At 45.8% G+C, this 23,278-nt stretch overlaps 1 long non-coding RNA gene across 1 annotated transcript in view; it reads right to left on the bottom strand.

Annotated features, from left to right (window-relative positions):
* Positions 1 to 17,066, bottom strand: part of LOC126512917 (uncharacterized) — a 45,792-nt gene extending 28,726 nt beyond the window's left edge. Inside the window, exons 1-2 of the long non-coding RNA XR_007595189.1 lie at positions 16,967 to 17,066; positions 16,352 to 16,520 (exon numbers count right to left, since the gene is read on the bottom strand). This is a non-coding gene — a long non-coding RNA (uncharacterized lncRNA). The remainder of the gene's footprint in view (positions 1 to 16,351; positions 16,521 to 16,966) is intronic.
* Between the last annotated feature and the right edge of the window lie 6,212 nt (positions 17,067 to 23,278).

Here is a 23,278-nt window from a genome sequence, read left to right as displayed (position 1 = left end):
GGTTTCCGCTGTCCTTTCTCACCCAGGAGTTCTATACTAGCACTCCATTGATTCATAATACCTTCAAAAATCTAGGAAGTTCAATAGAAAATAATCAACAGAGGTCTCGTCTGGCATTTGCTCTGGGTTTGGTGTTGAAGGGCAAAGCTAGAACTTTCTGTTTCGTTCCACTTTCTCTAGGGTGGTTCCTTTTTCCACACTGACGTAGACTTGCTTTTCCTGGATTCTTCATTTTCAGCTTGCTCGAATAAATGACTTTCCAAACCACCTTGACCTCCTTCCATAGAAGTTTGGTTTTTCACAATCTGCTGACTTTTGAGATTGCAACTACCAGCTACCCTGTACCTTCTCCATTTTAATTATAGCCTCCATTCAAAACGAGAGGGGGGGAGAGAGAGAGAGAGAGAGAGAGAGAGAGAGAGAGAGAGAGAGAGAGAGAGAGGAGAGAGCTGGGAATGGATGTTAACCCTTAGAAACACATTTCATGAACCATGACTTCACACCTTCGGTCTGTGTGAAGCTGAAGGAGAAATAAAGGGTCACATTACATCACATGGTGGCTCAGAAGAAAGGCTTGGAGCCATGTCATTGGGGACAGTCCTTGCTAAACCAGAATATCTAGTCACTTTGACCTACAGCAAAGAAGTAAGGGGTAACCAGGACTGATGCTCGCTCCTGCAAGCCGCTGAGCCAGCCACGAAAGCAGCACAGCCACTCAGTAAGTTGAACTGCATTCAAGGCTGTGGACTAAAGAGGAATCTGGGAAGAGAGAACCAGGGGAGGGTTTTATTTGTTTCTTTGTTTTTCCTTCTCCTCTTCCGTTTTCCAGAAGGACCTGAGACCTGCTCAGCCAACTGGCAGAGTTCCTTGCAAATTTAGCAGAAACTTTTGTCCGAAGAAAAGGGAAACCACTGACTCTACCTCAGGAGCTGCCACTCGCTGCTGGGAACCAGGCTAGTGGCAGCCTACTGGCTGAGGCCCTGTTTTCCGCCAGCGTGCCTATGGTTTGCATGGAAAAAAATGGTAGCATTCTAGAGGTCAAAAGAAAATCCCTTGTTAGCAACCAGGCCACCTTCCATGAAAGTGCAGGCTCACCAGCTCTTCTAGGTATAGGAGATTATCTAGTGGATCAAGGCAGAGATTAAGAATAAGAGAACAACAAACATTTCTATGGCCTTGGGGTCATAAGCCCATCCCCCATGTTAAGCACTTTATAAATAAATAAGCATTTATAAATATTTAGTAGTTTCAGTAACCTTAGGAATGGCTTCTATGAGAAGTCTAGTTTTTCACATAAAGGAGCAAGAGCATACAAGAGTCAGCAGAAATCATCATTGTTACTTAACAACAGAACCAAATATAGATTTCATTGTGTCAAATGTACTTACTTACTAAGGACTGTTCTGGGATTTGTTCTTCAAATAATATTGTCTCAGTGAGGGTTTCTATCGCTGTGATAAAAGCACCATGACCAAAAGCAACTTGGAGGAGAAAGGGTTTATGTATCAGCCTATGGTTCCACATCTCATCTGTCTATTGCTGTCAAGAGACTGTGACCAAGGCAACTCTAATAAAAGAAAACATTTAACTGGGGCTTGCTTAGAGGTTTAGTCTGTTGTCATCATGGCAGGGAGCATGGGAGTATGCATAACACTGGAACAGTAGCTGAGAGTTACACACTGATCTGCAAGGGGAGCTGGGCCTGGCATGGGCTTATTACACCTTAAAGCCCACCCCCAGTGACACATCTCCTCCAAAAGAGTATGCCTACTCCAACAAGGTCATATCTCCTAATCCTCCTCAAATAAACACTATTCTCTGGTGTCTAAACATTCAAATGTCATGGAGATCTTGCAGCCCTAGGTTTGTAGGACCAACACCACCCTCCACCCTCTCACCCCAACTCTGAGGCCCCTATGTCCCAGGAGATCACTGATGGGGTGGATGTTGGAGAGGGCCAACACATAACCCTGATTATGCCTGGATAGTTGCAGGGTTGGTCAGTAAGGCAGCTATCCCCTGTCTTCACCACCAGGGTAAACTCTCCAGTATTGCCCTGGCTAGCTCACCACTTGAAGCAATAAGCAAGGGGGTGGGGGAGAATGGAGGCCATTCTTATTCAAACCCCCACACCATCCATCAGCAAGAAAGTCAGGGCAATAACTCAAGTTGGGCAGGAATGTGAAGACAGGAACTGATACAGAAGCTACAGACAAGTGCCACTTACCCTTCATAGCTTGCATACCCTCCTTTCTTATATATCCCCAGGGCCATCTACCCAGGGGTGGCACAACCCATACTTCTCTAGGCTCCCACATGCACCACAGACTTGCCCACAGGCCAGTCTCAGTTGAGGTTCCCTCTTCTAAAAGTTAGTGTCAAGCAGATGTAACACTAGCCAGGTCAAATCTTCTTTAGTGTTGTAATAAATAACTTAAGAAACAAATTTTGTAATGTTTGCCAAGAACAGAAAAAGATTCTACACAGTGAAATTCTTAGCAAAATGATAAAGCTGAACATCTGGCCTTGCGTTTAAGACTCATGAGAAACCCAATTGAATGCTTGCTTTCTGAGCTAAGCGGACTTGAGTTGGGATCCTGTCACTAATTAGAGGTAGTAATGGGGCAAATAGTTCTTGCCTCTGTGCCTCTATTTCTTGACTCTTGAGTTGAAAACCCTAAGAGAGACTGCTTTATAGGTTGAAAAGATTACATGATATTAAGTAATATGCCTGTACGTGACAGGTAACAGTGGACAGAGGTGGTAATGACACTGCCAGTAAGGAGGTCACAGTGGCAATGGTGGCGGTGATAATGACAGTGGTGACAGAGATGGAAATGGTGTTCTTCATGGGTACTGATGATTGGAGTGATAGAATGATCATTGCTTTTATTACAATAGAAATGCTCCCTCCCAGACTTAGGTGTTTGGGGCCTTGGTTCCAGCTGATGGAACCATTTGGATGGTTCGGGACACTTTAGTAGATAAGACCTAGTTGGAGGAATTGCTCCCTGGGGTGTGGTTCTCTTTCTCTCATCCCTTTCGTGTCACTGATTCTGTTTCCTGTCCACCATGAGATGTTCCTCTACCCTTCGTTCCTACACTAAAATGTTCGTCTGAAACACATGGAGGTAAGACACCATGACCCAGGCTGAAATAAATCCTTCCCCCCAATGAGCAGTTTTTTATAAGGTACTTTGGCCACAATGATGAAAGGTTAGCAGAATCATAGCAACCGTAGTAAAGGTGATGGTAGTGGTGGTCAAAATAATAGTGCTGGTGACATACTCTCCGCCATGATGTGATACATGCCCGAGTACTCTTGCTACAAAACCCTCTTCTTGACAGAGCCCCACCCACATTTCCACCCAAATCTAAAATCTCTTTTATGAACACTGTTTGGCTTTCTATGCGAAGCTGATGGCTGCAAATCCTGAACCTCTCTGTTTCCTACACAAATACCCAACATGATAGCTGCAATTCTGTCTTGTGCTTCTGTATTTGTGTTTCTAACACTTCTTCTACATTTCCAGCTCCTTGAAAGTAGGAAGCTTGTATCTTATCTTTGCACCTCTGGTACCTAGTGCAACATCAACACAGACACCGAACAAATATTTAGAGACTGTGGTCCAAGGAAGATTGAATAATAAACAGTGCATGATACAACCAGCTTATAAAAATGCAATACACATAAAATCATTGCTTGTGAATTTTAAGAAAAATTTAGAACTATAGAACGCCATGTATATGATAGAACTGTATGGTTTCAACACATTCACAAAATAAAGGGACATTGAGCCTGAGTCCCACAGCCTGCATAAAGAATCTCCAGGACAGTCAGATCAAGGACTGTTTTCCTTGTTAATGAATGTATGAAACCAAGTGCTAATTCAAGTTGAGAACTAGAAATGAGCCTCCAAAACTTGAAAGATATTCTATGGTCATTGACCTAAGTTCTTTCCTTATCTTCATCTACTGCAACAAATGATGGAGGTCATTCACTCATGGGCTACAGACCGAGATATGAGCACACAGGCAAAAACAAAAACAAAAACAAAAGACAGTTTTTACCCTAAGGTAGCTCAGATTCTGGTGGTTGAAGGATAGAGGTCAGCAACGGGTCAGAAAGTGTCGTCAGAATACTTAGGGGTAGAAAGGCATCTCATTGTTTTACTCCCAATGTATCGCAGAGGGACAGTACGTAATAAACTACAGAGAGAACGGAATTGTGAGCTGGGGATGCAGCATAGACACGAAGCACTTTCCTGACATGCTTGGTGGCCCAGGTTCAGTCCTCAGTACGGAAAGAGGGGTGGGGAGTAAAAAAAGAAAAGAAAAGAGCGGGAGAGAACAAAATTATGAAACAATACATAGACCAGGCTCAAATTTGTCATAATTATTAGTTGACGAAAATTGTCAATCTAATCGTTAGTAAACACACTGTCAATTTCGGTACATATGGAATGGCCACTGTGTACAGGCCTGCCATGGTCCACAAGCTATGCCCTGAGACTACTAACACATAATACAAAAAGTTAGCTCTTCTAAGAGAGGTGACAATAGAAACCCAGGACAAGGTGATTGTAAAGAAACAAATTACTTAAGAGCCGAGCCTACTTGGTTGGTATGTTTTCTCCATACCTATCCCTTGATAAAAATACCATTTTTCTCTTCCTCCACCGTAGTTCACTTTCTCAGAAATATGCCTTATATCTGCTTCCTCTTCTTGATGCCAGAATCACTTCCTAGCCTAGAAGTGAGAAGTTTCTGCAGTTTGCTGACTTCTGTCATCATATTTACATCCTGCAGTGTGGGCTAGCTTATCATCTCTCCCCCATTAGGCCTTGAGCGTCACCACCCTCCCCTTAACAGCTCCCACAACACCTATGAAGAACTCCAATCAGGGTATGTCCTTAGTAATTGCTTGCCAAACCGGTGAAAAATGAAGTAATGAATGAACAAATGAACCAGCTTCTACTCAGTGTCCCCTGCACCAGATTGTTGAGATGTACTATTGTTTTAATTTATTTGCTATCAAAGGTTAGTGCTTGCCTTAAATTCAAGCTGCTGGAATCATTTAATCTCCCTGTATTTGGTCCACATGTGAAATTTCAACCAACATCAAATGAAAGTTTGATTAAACAGACCAGGAACAGCATGTGGAATGACTGTCCGTTCCCCCGAGGCAAGATGTGGATCTGGAGACCAGAAGATGCCACACTTACAGAGCTGAGAGCTCCCAAAAGGAGCCTATGCCTTGCCTTTGCCCAAAGAAAAACAAGGTGCCCCTCACACCCCCTCAAAAACCAACAGCTAAGTTCAGAGAGCCAAAGTGTCTGTTCCTTGTGTCTGAGCCCCCGTTCTCTCAGCATTACTAGGATGATTCCTCATCTTGAGGGATATGGCATTGGAGGTTCTAGTGCTATTGTAAAAAATATTTACAAGCTGAGAAGGCAAAAAAGACAGAGCAATTTCCCTTTCCGAGCTTATTCTAGTTTCTCAGAAGCCCTTGTTGCCCTTGAAGCTAGTTTCCTGGAGTAGGGAAGGTTCCTGGGATTCTGCAAGCAGCCACAGTTATCGGGTTAGCCATCAGAAGGCTCCTGGTATTGCCCCAGCTGGGATTCCTTCCAAACCATGTCTGCACCACCTGTGACTCTTCAGTCCACATACTTGCCAGAAGACCGTCCCAAGCCTGGGGGAATGTAGAGAGCTGCCATTCCACAAAGAGCCACCAGCCAACTTTGGCTGAAGAAGGGCAACCTTGTACATTGCAAAGGAGTTGGGGCTTCCAGCTAAGGGCATTTAGCCAGCCCTATTACGCAAATCTGGGATTTGTGCCCAGAGAACCTGCCCCAACTTGCTCAGGAGAGAGCAAGTCTAGGGGAAGATGGGAAAGGCTCTCATTCCCCACCTCTTTCCAGCTCCAGTCTGCTCCAGCTAGCTCCAGCCAGCTCCAACCAGCTCCAGCCAGGTCCAGCCAGGTCCAGCCAGCTCCAGACATCTTTGAAGTTCTGAGCTTAGAAGGCACTACCAGTACAAGTCTGGGGATGTTTGTTTGTTTGTTTGTTTGTCTGTTTGCTTTGAGTTGCTCTGTTTTTTACAACTCAGGGTCTTTCTTGGGCTCGAGAAGGCTCAGGCTTTGGAAATCAATAAAGTCCAGTTCACATCCTGACCGTGCACTAGGTTTATAAGCCAAAGGAAGTTATTCGACTTCTCTGAACCTTTGTGTTCCTATCTGAAATTTTTAATAAACCTAACCCAGAGAATCAAAACCTCAGAGCTATTGAAATTTTAGACTAGATATTAGTTTAGGGTAGTTGGTGCCCACTAGACACCAGTAGAACTCTCACGCACCCGCTTGTGACAGCTAAAACTGATTTCAGACATCAGTAATTATCCCCCAAGGGAGGGAACTAAATTACACCCAGCTGAGAATCGGCTACCTAACCTAATCCTGTAGGCTCAGGTTGTTCACGTATTATTGCAATCCGGGGTCTGGTTCCTATGAGCAAATGCACTTGAGGACTCTTAACTGCCATTGTATATTCTCTCTCCGTGTCCTCTCTACCCCTTCAGCTCTCATCTAAATACACTGGTGGCCACTTTCAGGAGCATCCAGGACTCTCCGACATAACAACACAGTGAGTCTGAGCACAAAGCAAGATGGAGGTTTATCCCTCAGAAATAGACCTGAGAGATGACAATAAGCCAGCTTCGTTGTCTCTTAGACAAGCCTGGGTGTATCCCACACTCTTCTCAGGAGTCTCCAGGGAGATCAGATTCCAGGCATCCCTGTCTTGCTGTCTACTCCCCAACAGATATTCCCTAGGTGTGCTCCCAAGACTCTTCTTACAACTTCCTCTGTCCTTCCTTCATAGTTTTTAAAATAATAAACTAAGAAATAAAAATCATACCTTTTATTTCTATAGATGTCTTCCTTTACTCTTTCATCAGACATAACATTTCTTAGCCGAGTTGTGGGGTTTCAGAGTTCTATTGTTTTGGTTTTGTCTTTCTAAATTCTTACAATAAGTTAAAACAACTGCTCTGTTCTGAGGACTGCTAGAATAAAGGTCTCCACAGAGGTAGGTGAGAGTCTATGATTCTTACTTCTCAGCTGGACTCATACCTCATCCACCCACCTTCCACCTTCACCCAAAACACACACACACACAGACACAGACACATGCACACATGCATGTATGCATCAGTTGCTGACTTATAGGAATGAAGATAATATGTCAGTCTCTTTGAAGCATTATTGCAGAGGAAAAAAAAACAAGGTCTTTGTTAATGAACAGGCTTTTTTTTTTTTCTGAATCCCTAAAATGAGCTGGACAATGAGAGGACATTCAAAATCAAGACATGGTTCCCTACCGAAAGCTCTACACGCTCAGATTAATTACCAAACCCGAGATTACAGAAGAGTAGCAGGTGCAGATAAGGCTACTTCCACTCAGAGGAATCCCAGAGACCACGTGGAGGAAGTCAGGCTTGAGTAATCTGAATGTAGGACCTACTAGCATCAGCGACAGCCAGATGCAGATAAAAAGAAGCATGGTACTAAAGAGCACACCGTTTGGGGAACCCACAGGCAGTGTAGGATGGCTCTAATACAGGTTAAATGTATGTCTTTGGGAATCAGGAGGGATGGCTAAGTGGTGCGAGAGGAGGTTGTGGAGGAAAACTGGCTGAGCAGGAAGCCTCTGCCTTCTGTCTCATTTTAGGGAGGTTGAGGGACATCCTTGACTGACAATGTGGGGAGGCGTCTGAGTTACTCATCTTTCTGTTTCAGTGATGACTGGAGACAAAGGGTCTTATCTGGTGTAACGGTGTAAATGAATGCAAAACAGATTGTAAAATATATACACAGCTTTAATGGGGAAATTAGACTTACAGTACCCGAGGACAACAGGAAGCAGGAAGGGGCCCGAGGAAAGCCCGCCCCCTAAGGGGCTGGCTTAACCCTACAATCTGGCTCATGGTTTTGGAGCTTTTAGTTCATGGTTGCTTGGCCAAGTGGGATGCTGGAGCAATAATACAGCAGTGTGAAGCACTGGAGAGATGCTCACCTCACAGCAGCCAGGAAGCAAAGAGAAGCAGAATAAGAGGAGACAGTGTCCCAAGAGTCCCTTCGAAGACCACCCTTAATGAACTAACTTCCTCTAGAACACACTTTTTGAAGGTTCCATTTCCTCCTCAACAGGTCATTAACACATAAACTCAGTGAGACATTTAAGATCTAAACCATAACCATTCTCAAAGCTCTCTTAAGAGTGAAAGTAATGTTCACTTAATAATTTAACAAAAACTACCAGGTTCTAGTGCATGGAATCTGTGGTCTTAGGTCCGAAAGTCATAGTAAGAGAGAAACCAGTTGGTTGATGTCAGACATGATCTGGTGTGCTCTTTGGAAGAGAGCTGTATGACAACAGAGAGAGAGAGAGAGAGAGAGAGAGAATAATCCTTACATTGACTCAACTGTGCAACCATCTAGTTGCACAGCCAGCTCATGCATCAGAAGCAGCCTGTTTGACCCTGGAAAATAAGGTAGGAAGGCCCTCTGAGACAAAGCATCTTGACAGATGCCAAATGTGATGTCTGAAAACCTATAGATACTCACACAATACTACCTGTCTTGTATCTGGCAGGAAGGAGGCACAACTTGTAATCTAACTCATGGAGTCTCTCACTGAGAATAAGCCAAAAATGTCTTCTTAACAAAGAAGATAAATAGGTCTTTCACCAGGACCACCTGTAACTGTCACTCAAATTTCCCAATCCTTGAATAACCTGTTAATATTGGTCTATTTAACAAGCAGACCCATTCTACAACTGCATCATTAGCCCCAGTTCTCCTTCAGTCATTACATCATCTACATCCCACGCGGAAACCTGGAAGGATCTGAATGCTGTCTTTTTCCTTCTGGCTTATAAGATGTTTTCTCCTTGCCAACCCATGATAATATAATCTATGACTTAAGGAGGGCAATCTAACATCCCAGAGGATTCCCTCCAACTCAACAGGTGATTGCTTGTGATGAGGTTCTGGGAGTTGCTTCTTTGGAAACTGCTGTGGGATAATGCTCTTATGTACTATAAAGATTTGTCATTCATATTGGTTTAATAAAATGCTGATTGGCCAGTAGCCAAGCAGGAAGTAAAGGTGGGGCAATCAGAGTAAGAGAATTCTGGGAAGAGAAAAGGCAGAGTCAGTCACCAGCCAGACGCAGAAGAAGCAAAATAGAATGCCTCACTGAGAAAAGGTACCAAGCCACATGACTAAACATAGACAAGAATTATGCGTTAATTTAAGTTATAAGAGCAAGTTAATAATAAGCCTGAGCTAATAAGCCAAAACAGTTTATAATTAATATAAGGCTCTGTGTGTTTCTTTGGGATTGAATGGCTGCTGGACTAGGTGAAACAGAAACTTCCATCTACAGGATACCCTGTTAGATAGAGAGCTAAGACTCCCTTAAAAAAAATTATACAACCGCCAAAAGCCCAATCTGAAAGGAATTTCCAAGGACCAAGACACCAACCCGCTTAATTGGCAGTTCAGCCTCTCTTTAAAGGTCAGAGAAGACAATGTGGAGTCAGGAATCAATGTCTGGCATCCACACTGGGCATGTTCCACTGTACCTCATGAAATCTTACCACCCATGGCCATTGAGAAATTGGCTATTTTTTTGAACAAGTTTTCCTGTCATTGGTGGCCCTTGGTATTGATGGCATGTGTTGGCCAACAGTATGAAGAATCTAAAAGAATGGATGCCCTTTTCTATGCATGCACCATGCCTTCTGATGCTACTTCCCTTCCTGTCAACCTATGTGGAACTTACCAGAACACCCAAAATGCTATTTCCCAAAGTCTTATAGACTATAATGAAATAATTAGGAACAAAGCTAGAGGCTAATTCCTGGTTTTCCTGACTTTCCTCACAACAGACTTCCTACTCTCTTAAAGTCCCCTGTGCTCTAATATTCCAGCAGAAAAATCTCAAGGAAGAAATGTTGGGTTTCAACATTCAAACTTTAAATTATGCTGATGCCACTATATCACATAACATCCCGTGCTACCATTTATCAGTGGGCAAGACAGTCTCCTTCAGCTCAAACATTCATAGTGACAATGCTCATGCTAAACATGAACACAAACTAACTCAGTTCCAGTAAATGATTCAGGTCTCTAAATATGTATTATCCCTTGTAGGATGCACAGAAAGACTTTCTCTTGAAAGACCCATTAAAGAAAGGGTCTTTCTCTTTAATGCACAAGAGTGGTGAGGATGTTTAAATGTCATATTGGTTTTGACAGTATTTCAGAGGAGATCATTAATATCATTAATGCCATAAAAACCAATGCCTTTCAAAATGGTTTCTCTTAATGGGTCAAATGGTGCCAAGGAGGAAAAAAAAGCACAGCTATGACTTTCATGGTAAAAATTTAAATTCTGACATGAATGCACAGAGTAGGAAAACAAAAAGAAAAACAGTATGCCTGCTTCAGTGACGGTAGTTCTTCTGCCTCCAAGTGTTCAGGGACTCCCTCTTGCCCCAGAGTCCTTAACAAGGTCATTAGGCCTTTCTTTCCCAGGGTTGGACATTAACAGCCCTCACCTACTCTCTAATTGCTTTGGTCTGACTGTTTAGTGATCTTAAACACTACCTAGCCATGTCTCCTTCAGCAGTAAACTGAGATATCACTTCTTCCCGAAGTATCCCCAGCCTTCCCCACAAGGCTCCCTAGGCCGGTATCCCATGCTGCGTCACAAAAGCCTATGAACTTTCCAGTTGTCCCAAGAAGACTGTGTATGTCTTCTCAATAGTGGTCTTGCCCATTTTTCTAATGCTTTGTCCCAGAGCATTCCATAGGACCTGGACTTGGCAGGTGGAGGGGCCAGGGACAGGCTCTGGGTGGATGAATAGCTAAAAGCATGATTGACGGGTGACTGAACGAAGGCCTGTGGATACTCATCCTTGCTACCGGCTTCCCTCTGCCCTGTCAGTGAGTGACTGTCTCTCTAGACGTCTCCACAATACGAGAGACCAGAAACGAGGAGAAAAGAGAAGCAGGAGAGCCTGTGATGTTCAGGTTGATCTCTTTTTCAAATTCATTTTCACTATGCAGAGGGTTTGAAGCATGAGGGAAGGGGATGTCAACTCTAAACACAGGGTTCACCTACCACAAATTCACCCACTTACAGGCCTTTCTTCTATTCAGAGTTGAGGCGTGGTCACCACAAAGTTTCTTTTGTTTTGTGGCATTTCCGGCAGTCTCCCCACATCTGCTCTCCCAAGTAACAACTGATATGCTTTGTGCCTCTCTATGATCCCTTATTCTGGATCTATTTTCATAAAGGAAATCATCTGACGCGATCATTTGCATCTCACTTTCACTGAACATAATACTTCGCCCGTACTGTAGCCTGCATTAATACTTCATTCTTATTTATGACTGGATAACGTTCCATGTATATATCCATGCAAATATTCCATATTTTGCTTAGCCGTGTATCAGTCACGAACAATGGTGCTTTTAATATTCATAAAGAAATTTTGTATGGCCATAATGCTTTCATTTATCCCATGTAGAAGCCCAGGTGTGTAACTGCTCCGTACAGTAACTCTGTTTAACCCTCTGCAGAACTGCAACGCTATGCTTCCTCCAGTAGTGCATGCTTGCTGACACTACTGTCCTGACCATTTAACTATTGCATCCTAGTCACTACAAAATGGCAGTAAGGTTTTTATTTGCACTTCCTCTAACTGATGGCTGTAATGGAGTCAATGTAATTATTGGCTATGTATATTTCAATATTTTTTTAAACTTATAAAAATGTTCGTAACGTAAAATAATTTATTTCTAGTAGATACAAAGTGCTTATATCACTCTCAGGTTATGATAATAAACATGAAACGCAAAAATATACCAGAAAAACACCCTTGTGACTATAAGGGACTAAAGAAACAGTGGGCCAGGAACCAGAGATGTGGCTCAGTGGATAAACGCTTTCCATGAAAGTGTGAGAACCGGAGTGTGCATCGTAAGAACCCACATAATAACTGTGTGAGTGTGGCAGCCACCTGTAGGCCAACACTGGGGAGATAGAGACAGGAGGACACCCTACCCCTACCCCACCCCCACCTCCCACCAGAGCAAGCTGGTGAGCTAGACTAGCTGGAACCAGCAAACTCCAGAGAGACCTTTGCCTCAGAAAATAAACTGGAGAATAATACCCAACACACACACACACACACACACACACACACACACACACACACTGGACTGTCTTTTGGGGATAAACATGAACTTTGATCCCAGAATCATGTGACAAAACTTTTTATTCCTCTCTCTGAGCAAGTCGCTCAGCCTCCACTGAGTCCTGGCTTCCACATCTATAAAATGGAGTATTATGAATCCCTGAATCTTAGAGGTAATTCAGGGAACAAAGTGTTCACACAAAGCACAGGGCATGGTCACCAACACACAGTAAGCGCTCCGTAAGTTTTGGCCTATGAAACCAGGCATTGAAACAAATCCCTTTTAAATTGTAGGACGGTTAGGAGGTTTTTATTATGCAAATACAAAGTATGACTTTCAAAGAAGAAATCATTTGCTTCCCAAACTTAATAAACCACGAAACCCTTGTCACAGGTCGCCTGACAGGACAAGCAATCCAGCCAACTGCTTTAGAGCATGCTCACCTACCTACTTCCCTTCCCTCCCCTACATGCTGGAGGGTTGAAGTTCTGTTCCCCAGACTCCACCACTCGACCACAAATCTAAATGGGGAACTTGAGTGCTTGTGTTCCCCCACTTCTTCAGAAAGAGTTTTCCATGAAGCCATCGTGTTGGGAATAGGTAAAGAAAGCCTGTGTTCTTCCCACCACACTCTGCCTACTCATCCCATCAAAGACCGCTCTGATCCTCCAAACCCACCCTTTCATTGTTACAGGGGAGAAGAAAGAGCCCTCATCGCTGATGTTCTCGCAAGTTACCAAATATCCAAGGGGTATGTGTTGTATTAGAGCCTCCTGCATTGGGAGGGAACCTTCATAACAATCCCGCGAGGTTACTTTATAGTTCAGAACCCCTGGGGACTTTTAAGATAGGGAACCATCTTTCCATTGCTGGTACAAAGAGGGGCAGGGCACAGATCCAAAATTCATCAGTCTTCTGCAATTACAGCCAGCCAGTTCCTTCTCGGAGCTGGGGGTGTGCCAGCTGCTGCGTGGCCAACACTCAGGGAGTTAGACTGAGCAAAATGGTGCAGGTGGAGGGGGAGGAAAAGCTTTGGGGAGAAACCTTACAGGCCATGCACCCACCCACACACACATCGCTGCCCTGTAGAGTAACTGCAGAAAGAAGGATCCTTCCATGTCCAAGGGCAGAGCCGCTCACTCAGCCCAGCCAAACGCCACCATGATTGTTTCAGAGAAGTCTCCTGGAAAACAACTCCAAACATGAGACTGGGAAGCCCATCCCTGAAACAGCTTTCCAGCCCACACCGGACAAAAACTGGCCTAGGGAGATTCCAGGTGACGGAGGCATCACCAGGACCATACCGAGGTGACCTGGGAGCTTCTCCTTGCCCCTCCTACCTCCACGTGGCAAATGAGAGAAGGAGAATGAGAACCAGAAGGGGGCTCAAGGCTCCATTAGGTACAGCTGATTCCCCAGATGTAATAACGATCAGAGGCTGGCCGGAAGAAAGCTGTCTGTCCGTTACGATTAGTGCGGTGCCAACGTCTACGGTTCCTGAGCTAGCTGAGAACATACTTTTAGTTTTAATAGCAAGACATCTCAGAATTTGTTTTGGCAAAGCTCACAGAATGGTCCAGGTCTGATCAGTTACTATGAGGACCCAGCGGCTTTGTCCCGTGGGCAGGCATGCCCTTCAGTCCCTAGCCATAATGGAAAGGGAGGTGCCCACTTTCTTCTCCTTTCAAACTTCAAAATGCTCCTCTCTACATCCTGAGATCTGATGGTCTTCTTTGGAACCCCAACCCAAAAGACCTAGAAAATGTCCAAATTTTATTTGTCTGCCATAAACTTGTTAAATAAGATTTCTGGTATTACAGAGAGCAAAATTTTTTTTAATTTCATATATGTATGCCATATTTACATCATTTCCCCCTCCTCCCTCCAACCCATCCTGTGTCTTCCTCCCCCACAGCATGTATGTGTGTCCAAGTGTATTGTATGCATGTGTACATGTGTGCATACATGTGTGTATGTGTGTAAATTTAGGTAAACATAAAAAGAGTGTGATTCACTCTGACTTTTCAGATACAATTAGTGTTATTTATCCTCCTCCTTTCCTTCTTCTATCTCTGTATTACCCTTTCTCCCACTGCCCAGTTAAAGCCTCTTCCTCCATTTCCCCCATCTTTCTTTTTAAAATATCAATAAAAATTAGTAAGCAATTTAAAAGAGGAGGCCAGTTTGGATTCGCTGTCCCACTTCCGGCCTGATGGTGAAGTGGTCAGTGGTTAAGAACAGCAGCTCTGAGGCAGGACGAGCTGGACTCAGCTCTCCACTTCCTCCTCCTCCTCCTCTGTGTGATGGTGAACCACCTACTTTGCTCTGTCCTACCTTTAATATGAGGAAAATGCAGCTATTCATGTGCCCAACGGGAGAACTAAATGAGATAATGTGCGTTAATGCAGCTAGTGTGTCAGTGATTCATATTAGGTAATGATTGGTATTGTATGTCATAGGCGGGCAGCAGGCTTGCAGAAACGCATGCACTTTCATTCGGGAAAGCTGGTCTGCCACTTGGGGTAGTCAGTTCCCATCTCTGGGCCTCCAGCTTCCTCGTCCACAGATTAGAGGTGATCAGCCATCTGAGAACTGCTTGAGGCTTCAGAGAGCTACTGCATGAGACACATGTTTGCAAACTGTTACATGATATCCGATGTAATCTAATATGATTATCCTCCAGCTGACCCAAGCCTCTGGAGATGCTGGACAGAGCTGTTGACAGTTCTTGACAGTCTGGGTAATGGATGAAAACCTAAAACCACACTTAGGGCCTTCCAATGCAAAGCAAAAACAAGTCAGAAGCATAGAAAGTGAACTCAGAAGGCTATGAGACCAGTGTCTGAGCAATCGCTATGAAGGAATTACCTGGCTGATTCTGCTTATTGGCTTGGCACCCTTCAAACAAACTGGTTGTATTTTTTTTTCAGTTGACATTCAGTAACACTAGCTCCCTCTGTCCTAAACTCTATAATGGTTTTGTCCCTATTCAAGTAAGCATAAGTATTCTGCCTTAAATACGGTTTGTCTCTGCAAAAACCCCATGCTGAGATAAAATGCCAATGCCATAGTACTGAGCGATATGGAGGCCTTTAAGAGACGGCTGGTGTCACAGGGCCTCTGCCCTCTTGAACGGATGAATGTAGCTCCCACAGAGCGAGCTATACGCTGGAGGTGTGAGTTACATAGCGTGTTTCCCAGGCTCTTCCTAACTTCCTCTCGCTGTGTGATCTCTCTGGCTAATTGCCCTTCCTCCCACCTAAGGCCATCACCAGAAGCCAAGTGAAGCCAGAGGACTCCCAGACAATGAACATCTTTCCTTCACAAATGATCCCACCTCAGCTTGGCTGCTAAAACGGTGGCTCTTAACGTGTGAACCGAGACCCCTTTGGGTCGAACAACCTTTTCAGAAAGGTCATCTAAAACCATCAGAAAACACAGATACTTGCATTACAATCTATAACAGGATCACAATTATAGTTATGAAGTGGCAACAAAAATTATTTTATGGTTTGGAGGTTCACAGCACTAGGAAGGCTGAGAACCGCTGTGCTAAAGCTACGGAAAACCCACTGAGACCTGAAAAGAGGCCCAACGGGGCTGAAGAGTTATATCCTAAGGTATTCATTCACCTTGGGCTCGCCAAGCCTGGCTTGAAGCTTCGGCTCATAAAGGCAGCCAGAGACCTGACCACTTGGCTCATATCATGGAATTCATCCACCTGGTGGTGCCCCTCCTCTGAAGACCTCTGCCGTCTGAGCATTCGTCAAGGAAAAGAGAACCGAGAATCCACCCATGATTCTTCCTTCTTGGACTCTCATGACCTAGGGCATGTTAAAGTGCTTTCATTGACAGCCTCTTACTTCATGAAAGAGTCAGAAATTTATGAAACAGGAAGGGGGAATGGGTGTTGAAGAATCACGAAATGAAGGAGGAGGAGACCGTGCTCTCCCTGACCCTACCCTGCTCTCAGGTGCTGGAAAAGGAAGGGTGTGTCCAAGGTTGCGCCAGAGCGGCTCCGGAGAGGAAGCTGTTTGGGGAAGCAGTGGACTGAACAAGGTGGCCCACGTCAGCGAGACTCACCTCAGCTGGCCTTAGGTGAACGACTCTTCATGGACACCTTTAGTGTGAGGAAGGGTCTAGGGCCACATGTTGCAGCCCAAGAAAAAAGGGTCCCAGGCACAGTGGAGAAAGAGACGGAGTTGATGCTCATGCTCCACCATGCTCTGGCCTTCACCCCATTTCCTCTTAGCTGTGGTTAAAGAGAAAACACCACATTAAACTAGGCCTCCTCACACAGAGTCCTACCTTGTGATCCAGCCAGTCTGCCTGCACCTGAGAAGACGCAGGCCTGAGCTTTTGCTCCAACTCAGTTGCTCTCCCTCCTCAAACTGCTCCCTGCCCCTCTGCCTCCTGTCTGTGTCCTCCTTTCTGGTTTTGTCCTCTGTTACCTCTTTCTCCATCCATGCCTCCCATAGCCCCTTATTCAGATGCCCAACTTCCCTGCCTCCTTCCGTGGACCTCACTATCTCTGGCCCAGTTCTCCTCTCTGCTTCTCTCATTCTGGCTCCCTTCCCTCTCCCTTCCTCCTTTCTTCTCCTCCTCCCAGGTCCCTGCCTGCCCCCCACTTCCCTTCCTCCTCACTTCCTCATCACTCTCTTCCTCCTCCCGACTTCCTTCTTCCTCCCTGTGCCCCACCTCCCTGACCACTTGGGCTGGTTAGGTTTCTGTCAACTTGACAGGAGCCAGGGTCATCTGGGATGAGGAAACTTCAAGTGAGAAACCACCTCCATCATACTGGGCTGCAGGCGAGTCTGTGGGTCATTCACCTGATTAATGATTGATGTGAGAGGGCCCCGTTCACTGTGGGTGGTGCTGCCCCTGGATGAGTGATCCTGGGTTGCATAAGAGAGAGAACTGAGCGAGCAATGGGGAGCAAGCCAGTAAGCAGCAATCCTCCATGGTTGCTGCCTCTGCTCCCGAGTTCCTACTGACTTCCCTCAGTGATGGACTGTTTTCGGGATGTGTGAACCCAACAAACCCTTTCCTGCCAAATTGCTTGTGGTTGTGACATCCTCATCACAATGACAGAAAGCAAACTAAGACACGCTCCCTCTTCCTCCCCTTTCTCTCTGCTCCCCTTCTGAAGACACTCTGCCTCTTCCCTGCCCCTCCCTCTCCACTCTCCTTCGTTCTCTTCCCTTCTGTTTGCCTCCTCTGTCTTTCCTGACCCAGCCTGTCTCCATGCGTACTTTCAGATTTCCTTGCTTTCAGTTTCTATCAGGTCCAAAGGTAAAGAACAGTTTTATGTGCAGTTTGCAGAAAGCTCTGCTATTGGCAGGGAAGAACAAGGGAAGAGGAACTGTGGTTTGTGTAAAAATAAATAAGTAATAATAAGTATAATAAAACTGCCATTTTATCATAAAATTTCCAAGCATGTGGACTCCTGTTTCTCCTTCCTTTGTAGCCTCCCCAGAAGCTAGCACTGTGCCTAACAGGTAAAAAGAAATTCATAAATGTCTGTTGACTAAAAGCCTCACCAATAACTGAATAAATGTGGAAACAAAACGTCCACTTATTTTACTTGAGCGCACGTACCCGCAGTGTCCGCTGAATGAGAGAGCAGAGACATCCACCCCTGAAACCCTCTGGTGGAGACACATCCCTTTAGCAGACACATTAAAAGGAAATGGGGCTGCTACAGCCCATCCTCTCTTCAGTGGCCAGCATTTTCCTTGTTGACTTCATGAACTTTCCTGGCCAATCCTCTTTTATAAGCACAGGTAGAATCCCAGTCTCCAGTTCTGGACACATAGCCACTGGCTCTGCTTGTGTCTCAGCAGTGCTGGGGCACTCTCCCTTCCTTCCCCCTCCACCCCTCACTGGCTCATTCCTGAACCCTTCCGGCTCATCTATTCCGCAAATGTCAGTGTTCTGCCTTCCCTGTGACAAGCGGCACCCTGCAGACTTTCTGTGAGCAATCTCCTTTAATCCACGGACAACTCTCAAGTAAGGGTCCTTTATTATCTTTTCTTTTTACATGAGGAAACCAGGTGGAACCTAGCCAGATGTCCCCCCCCCCCAACTTTCCTGGTTTGCTCACTATTGAAGTAGTTCCCAGGACATCGACCTTGAAGGTTTAAAGTCAGAACAATCCCAGGCAAGCTGTCCCAGTTTTCCCGGGACTTGGAAATTCCCCGGGGCATGAGACTTTCGGTGCCAACACTGGGAAAACCCCCGTGCAAACTGGATGGGTTGGTTACCCTGCTCCAACCGCAAGCCTGGGGCCATACGACTGGTCCACATAAGAGCCAAAACCATTTCATCTGATTCCAGGGCCCCACTTTTACTCCCCCTTGCCCAGCTAACCTCTAACCCACTATTTTGAACTGCTTCTAAACCACGCTACAGTCACACCCAAACACTGCTGTACTAGTCGGTGCACCGTGGCTGTGATAAATACACGAGGCGCTCAATCAAAGGCTTATCTTGGCTCACAACTTTGGAGCTTTCAGCCATGATTCAATAGATCCATTGCCGTGGGCCTCTGGCGGGAGTGGGTGCAGCTCATCATGGTGGGAGCCCGCAATATTGCACAAGTTTCCCTCGGCCAGACTACCAAAGATCAGAAGGAAGGGTAAGGCCTCCAGCAGGGCACAGTTTCATGGCTTAAAGGGCCCTCCTTCTAAATGTTCCTCACATCTTGATAGCATCAGCTACAGACCAAACCTTAAACATCTGGGTTTGGGGGAGAAAACTCGTTATAATAGTTTTCCCTTGTTCCTCCTGTGGTTCTCTTTGAAAACAGGGGGAGGGGGAATCCCAGTTCTTTCACGTGCAGCCTTCCAGCCCCCAGCCCTCCTGTCAAACTGGACCAGTACTCTCTCTGTTTGTAGAACCAGCTGTGGTTCTACAAACGTCTACACCACCTCTGTTCTTGCCTCATGCCTTCCTTCCATCACTGGAGAAGGTCAGCCTAGCGTCTACTTGGGGTTAAGGTTGCCTGGAGAAGACAAAGAGGAGGCAGACACGGTACCCCAAATAAGCATCGAAATCTTATTTCAGGGGCCATTTCCTCTCAACCCCTGCCAGACCCCTTTCCTTAGATCCAGCGTGTCTATTGTCTAGTAGCATGACTTGAGGCACTGAAGCCATTCGATGTCATGTTTTCACCTGGCCTATGCCAGGTCTCAATTCACTAAAGAGATTGTCAGAGTGTGGGGGACAGCCATGTAGGCAAGCCTTTCTTCTGCCTCCTACAATACATCTGACCTGGGGACAGTCACATAATGGCTCGTTGAGAATTCCTCATCTAGTCAAATTAAATTGGTTAAAACAGAGTCTCTGACACAAATACTCGTACGTAACAAGTGGATTTTATTTTTCCCCATCTCTGAGTACAGAATAGTTCTTCTGCCAGAGAAAGCCTTAACTTCGAATTTTCCTGCCATCTGGGAGGGCCTGAGCCAATCAAGTTGACCCATTTACATTTCTTATTCCACCTCTGCAGAGGAGTCTGCCTCCTTCCTTTCCTCTTCCTCCACCCCCAGACATCTTAGAACCTAATCACTACCTTCCGAACCCTCCCTGTCAACTTCCACCCCCTCAGCCGAACGCACACACCACCTCAAACACTGAACCACAGTCAAATTTTTAAAGTTCAAGAGCTGAAAAAGAGGAGCAACTGAGTCATTTTTCCTTGATTCAAAGTGCTGGGGCTTTTCTAAAGCACCGTGGCGTCCTTTGTATGAGCCTGTTCCTGAAGCAACGCAAGCTGAGGGGTCTCACCACGCTGCCCAAGTTAGCAGTGGGGAATGGCGCGCTTTTCCTGCAAGTAACTGGGGTCACCGGGTCTTGGGTCACCTGTCCCACACATATCCTATGACACAGATTCCTTCCGTTGTAGAGTCTGCTTTAGAAGCAACCCTCGCCCCAGTCAGTCTCTGTCGCCAGCACAGCTCTGCCTTTGCCGGTATGAAAAGTGGAGCGATACATTCTTCTCCTTTCTCCTTCTTTGTTTTTATTTTCTTTTTCTCCATAAGTTCAGCCCCTGTGATAACACTATTAAGGAGTTATTTAAGAGTGTGTGAATGAGCACTGGAAAAAAGAGAGTGAGGAGGACTAGATGGAGGAAAGATCCTAATTCCTGGGAACCAGAATATAATCCCAGAGAATGGACTCAAACTGTTCTAATTTCTTTGGCGTTGCTATAAGAAAGCACTATGATCAAAGCAACTCTGGGAAGAAAGGATTTAATTGGCTCACACTTCCAGGCCACAGTCCATCACTGAGGGAAGTCAGGGCAGGAGCCAGGGAGGACTGTTGCTTATTGGCTAACCCTCTGGCTTGGGCTTAATTGGCTTTCTTCTACAACCAAGGGCTACCTGCCTAGGGGTGGGACTATTCACGGTGGTCCTATACCAATTAGCAGTGAAGATAGTGCTTTATAGACGCATCCACTGGCCAACCTGATAAAGACAATTACTCAACCCAAGTGACCTTCACCACGGGTGATTTGATATCAAGTTAACAGTAAACGCTAACTAGGATATCAACCATGCAGATGCACCTTCTGTAGACTATTATGAAAAAACCAGCAAACAAGGCAATTCTACACAACCTCTGACAAACCATCTCAGAATCCATGTTTTTATGTCTCTGTTATTTGTTTTTTCACATGTGATTTCTACCTACCCAATAAAATCCAGACACTCGGCTGCATGCTAGGGTGCAGGGATGAAACAGACAGGACATCCCTACTGTCCTAGACTTCATGCCCACAACTTCTGAGAACGGTGCATGAATGAAGTTGTTTCAGCCATTGCCAAGGGTCCTATGATTGAAATAAAGCTAGAACCATGGTGGGAACGGTTTGCAACATGGACTGTTTAGAAGCCAGTAGATGAAGAAGGAAGCTGAATGGGAGCAACAAGTCAAGGCTGACCTAGAGGAGCTGCTGGAGAAGGCACCCGGAACAGAATTGCCAGTGGATGCAGCTGGAGATGCAGGCCAGCAGGAGGACCAGCAGATCCCACAGCGGACCAAAGGCCACAAGTCATCAGGTGCAATGTCATGAGCTGGAGGAAGTCCTTTCTCCAAGAAGCAGAAGCTGTGCTTACAGAAAAAATCCACCAGAGGGCTCTGCGGGGAATCCCATCCCCCCCCTTCCCCCTCCCACTGCTGACGCTCTTCCTGTTGGAAGGTAGAAGCCCTGTTTCCCTCTGAACAAAAGCTTCTCTACAAACAGCCACTGGGCTTCAGTGGAAGGAAAGGAACCGATAGCAACCAGCACAATAGAGCGGCCCAGATGAAAGATGGAGCTGCCATCCTGGTGGCTTAGCAGAGAGAGAATATCACCCCTTCCCTGCTCAGGTCCCCCATCTGTGCCCAACTGACCTAGTCACCCTCCTTTCCAACTGGTTGGTCCAAGGTAGTTGTCCCGACCACAAGCCAAATGCCAGTTCTTCAAGGAGCACACTTGCCCAGGAAGCAACAGTTTTAAGTAGTTAAAAAACAAACTAACAAAAACCTTGTAGGATGCTGTAGTGTGACGGTTAGGGTGGGGGTGGACTGAAAGAGCAACAGGATTTTCGATTTTGGCCAAGACTGTCTTATAGGAATTACACGTGTTATACTTCAGCATCATTGAATAGAGGCAAGAATTGTCCCTGCCTAGCTCACGCTAGAAATGTGTGATTAGAAAGGAGGAGGTTGCTGGACTCAGAAGCAGAGGGTTGCAGGATGGTTCAGTGTATCATCTAGGTTGTCAGAGAGCCACAGAGCCCAGGGACTTTGGGGGCATATTCAGGAACGAGGGGGGTCAAGGTTATACACATCTTCAAGGTGTTTGAAGCTCACGTCGGCCTTGCGCATTCCTGCCCACTAGACTTCTTTCCCATCTGCTGGAAGAAGCCAGTTCTCCTGAGTGCTCAATCCCAAACAGATGAGAGTCCTGTCTGGTCCTTTGCTGCTGCTCTCTAAAAAGGGAACTTCCTGAGCCCCGGCCCAAGTGTGTCACCCACATCGGATGCTCTCCACCTGCAGCTGCATCCCAGCCCGAGAGCCTGGCACCTACGCAGCCCTCAGCGAGTGCTTATTTAACCAGAGTTTGACAAAAACACAGGAAGCACAGCCACGGAGCTCAAGGAGCAGTCTGTGCAGGGAGAAAGCCAGCGAGAAAGGGGTGGATGGCAGTACTGCGTTCCATCGTCCCAGGCAGGTCCCCCACACGTCCAGCCTGCATTAGAGACACTCTAGCAGCTGGATTTGTTCTCTCCTCTCATGAGGTGGAATTCAGAACCTTGGTCCCTTTTGCCTCATATCCCTCCCCATTTCGTAGGATGTGCTTGTGACCACAGAGAGCCTTGAACTACAAATTTCAAACCACAGGTTCCAGAGTCTCATGCATACTCCAGAGTCCCAAGCACTCCTGCTCGCAGGAAGCTGCTAGTGGGTGGGGCCTTGACAGATTCTGACACCCAGATTTGAGACTATCTGTGTCTAATGGAAAGGCTATGACCCCCCTGGCTCTGGAGGCAACTGCTAGACAGTCTGAGTAGACCCTGTCTCGTGGGTCAGAAGTATGAATTTTGGGAAGCAGTGCTGTGGCTTGCAATGAGCAACCTTTCCATGAAGCTTTGCCCAGCAGAACTAAAGCTTGAACTTCCCTCTGGGCTTGCCTCTACAGCTAGGGCACCCAGAGATCAGTTAGTAAAACATGGCCACCAGAGCAGCTGTACTGACACTTTTGTTAGCATCTTGTGTTAGCCATGCTGTGGCTAACACTACAGGACTCTACTACAGGACAGGTTAAGGATGAATGGTGAAGAAATATGGGCAAGGAAGAAGGATAAAATTAAATATATCCATTAAATATATTCATAAAGCAAATTTGCGTGTCCCATACGGAATATGTTTATCATGGGGTGTTTGATGATATTACTCTCCATGTTCTGCCCCCCCCCCCACCGTCTTCTACCCCATGATGGTACAAACTCCAGGCTCTAGTTG

Source organism: Alexandromys fortis, unplaced genomic scaffold (genome assembly GCF_014885135.2).
Source record: "Alexandromys fortis isolate MF-2015 unplaced genomic scaffold, M_Fortis_MF-2015_v1.1 scaffold_10, whole genome shotgun sequence".
NCBI lineage: Eukaryota > Metazoa > Chordata > Mammalia > Rodentia > Cricetidae > Alexandromys > Alexandromys fortis.
Note: the sequence above shows the minus strand (reverse complement) of the source record. Positions and strands in the feature narration are given on the sequence as shown.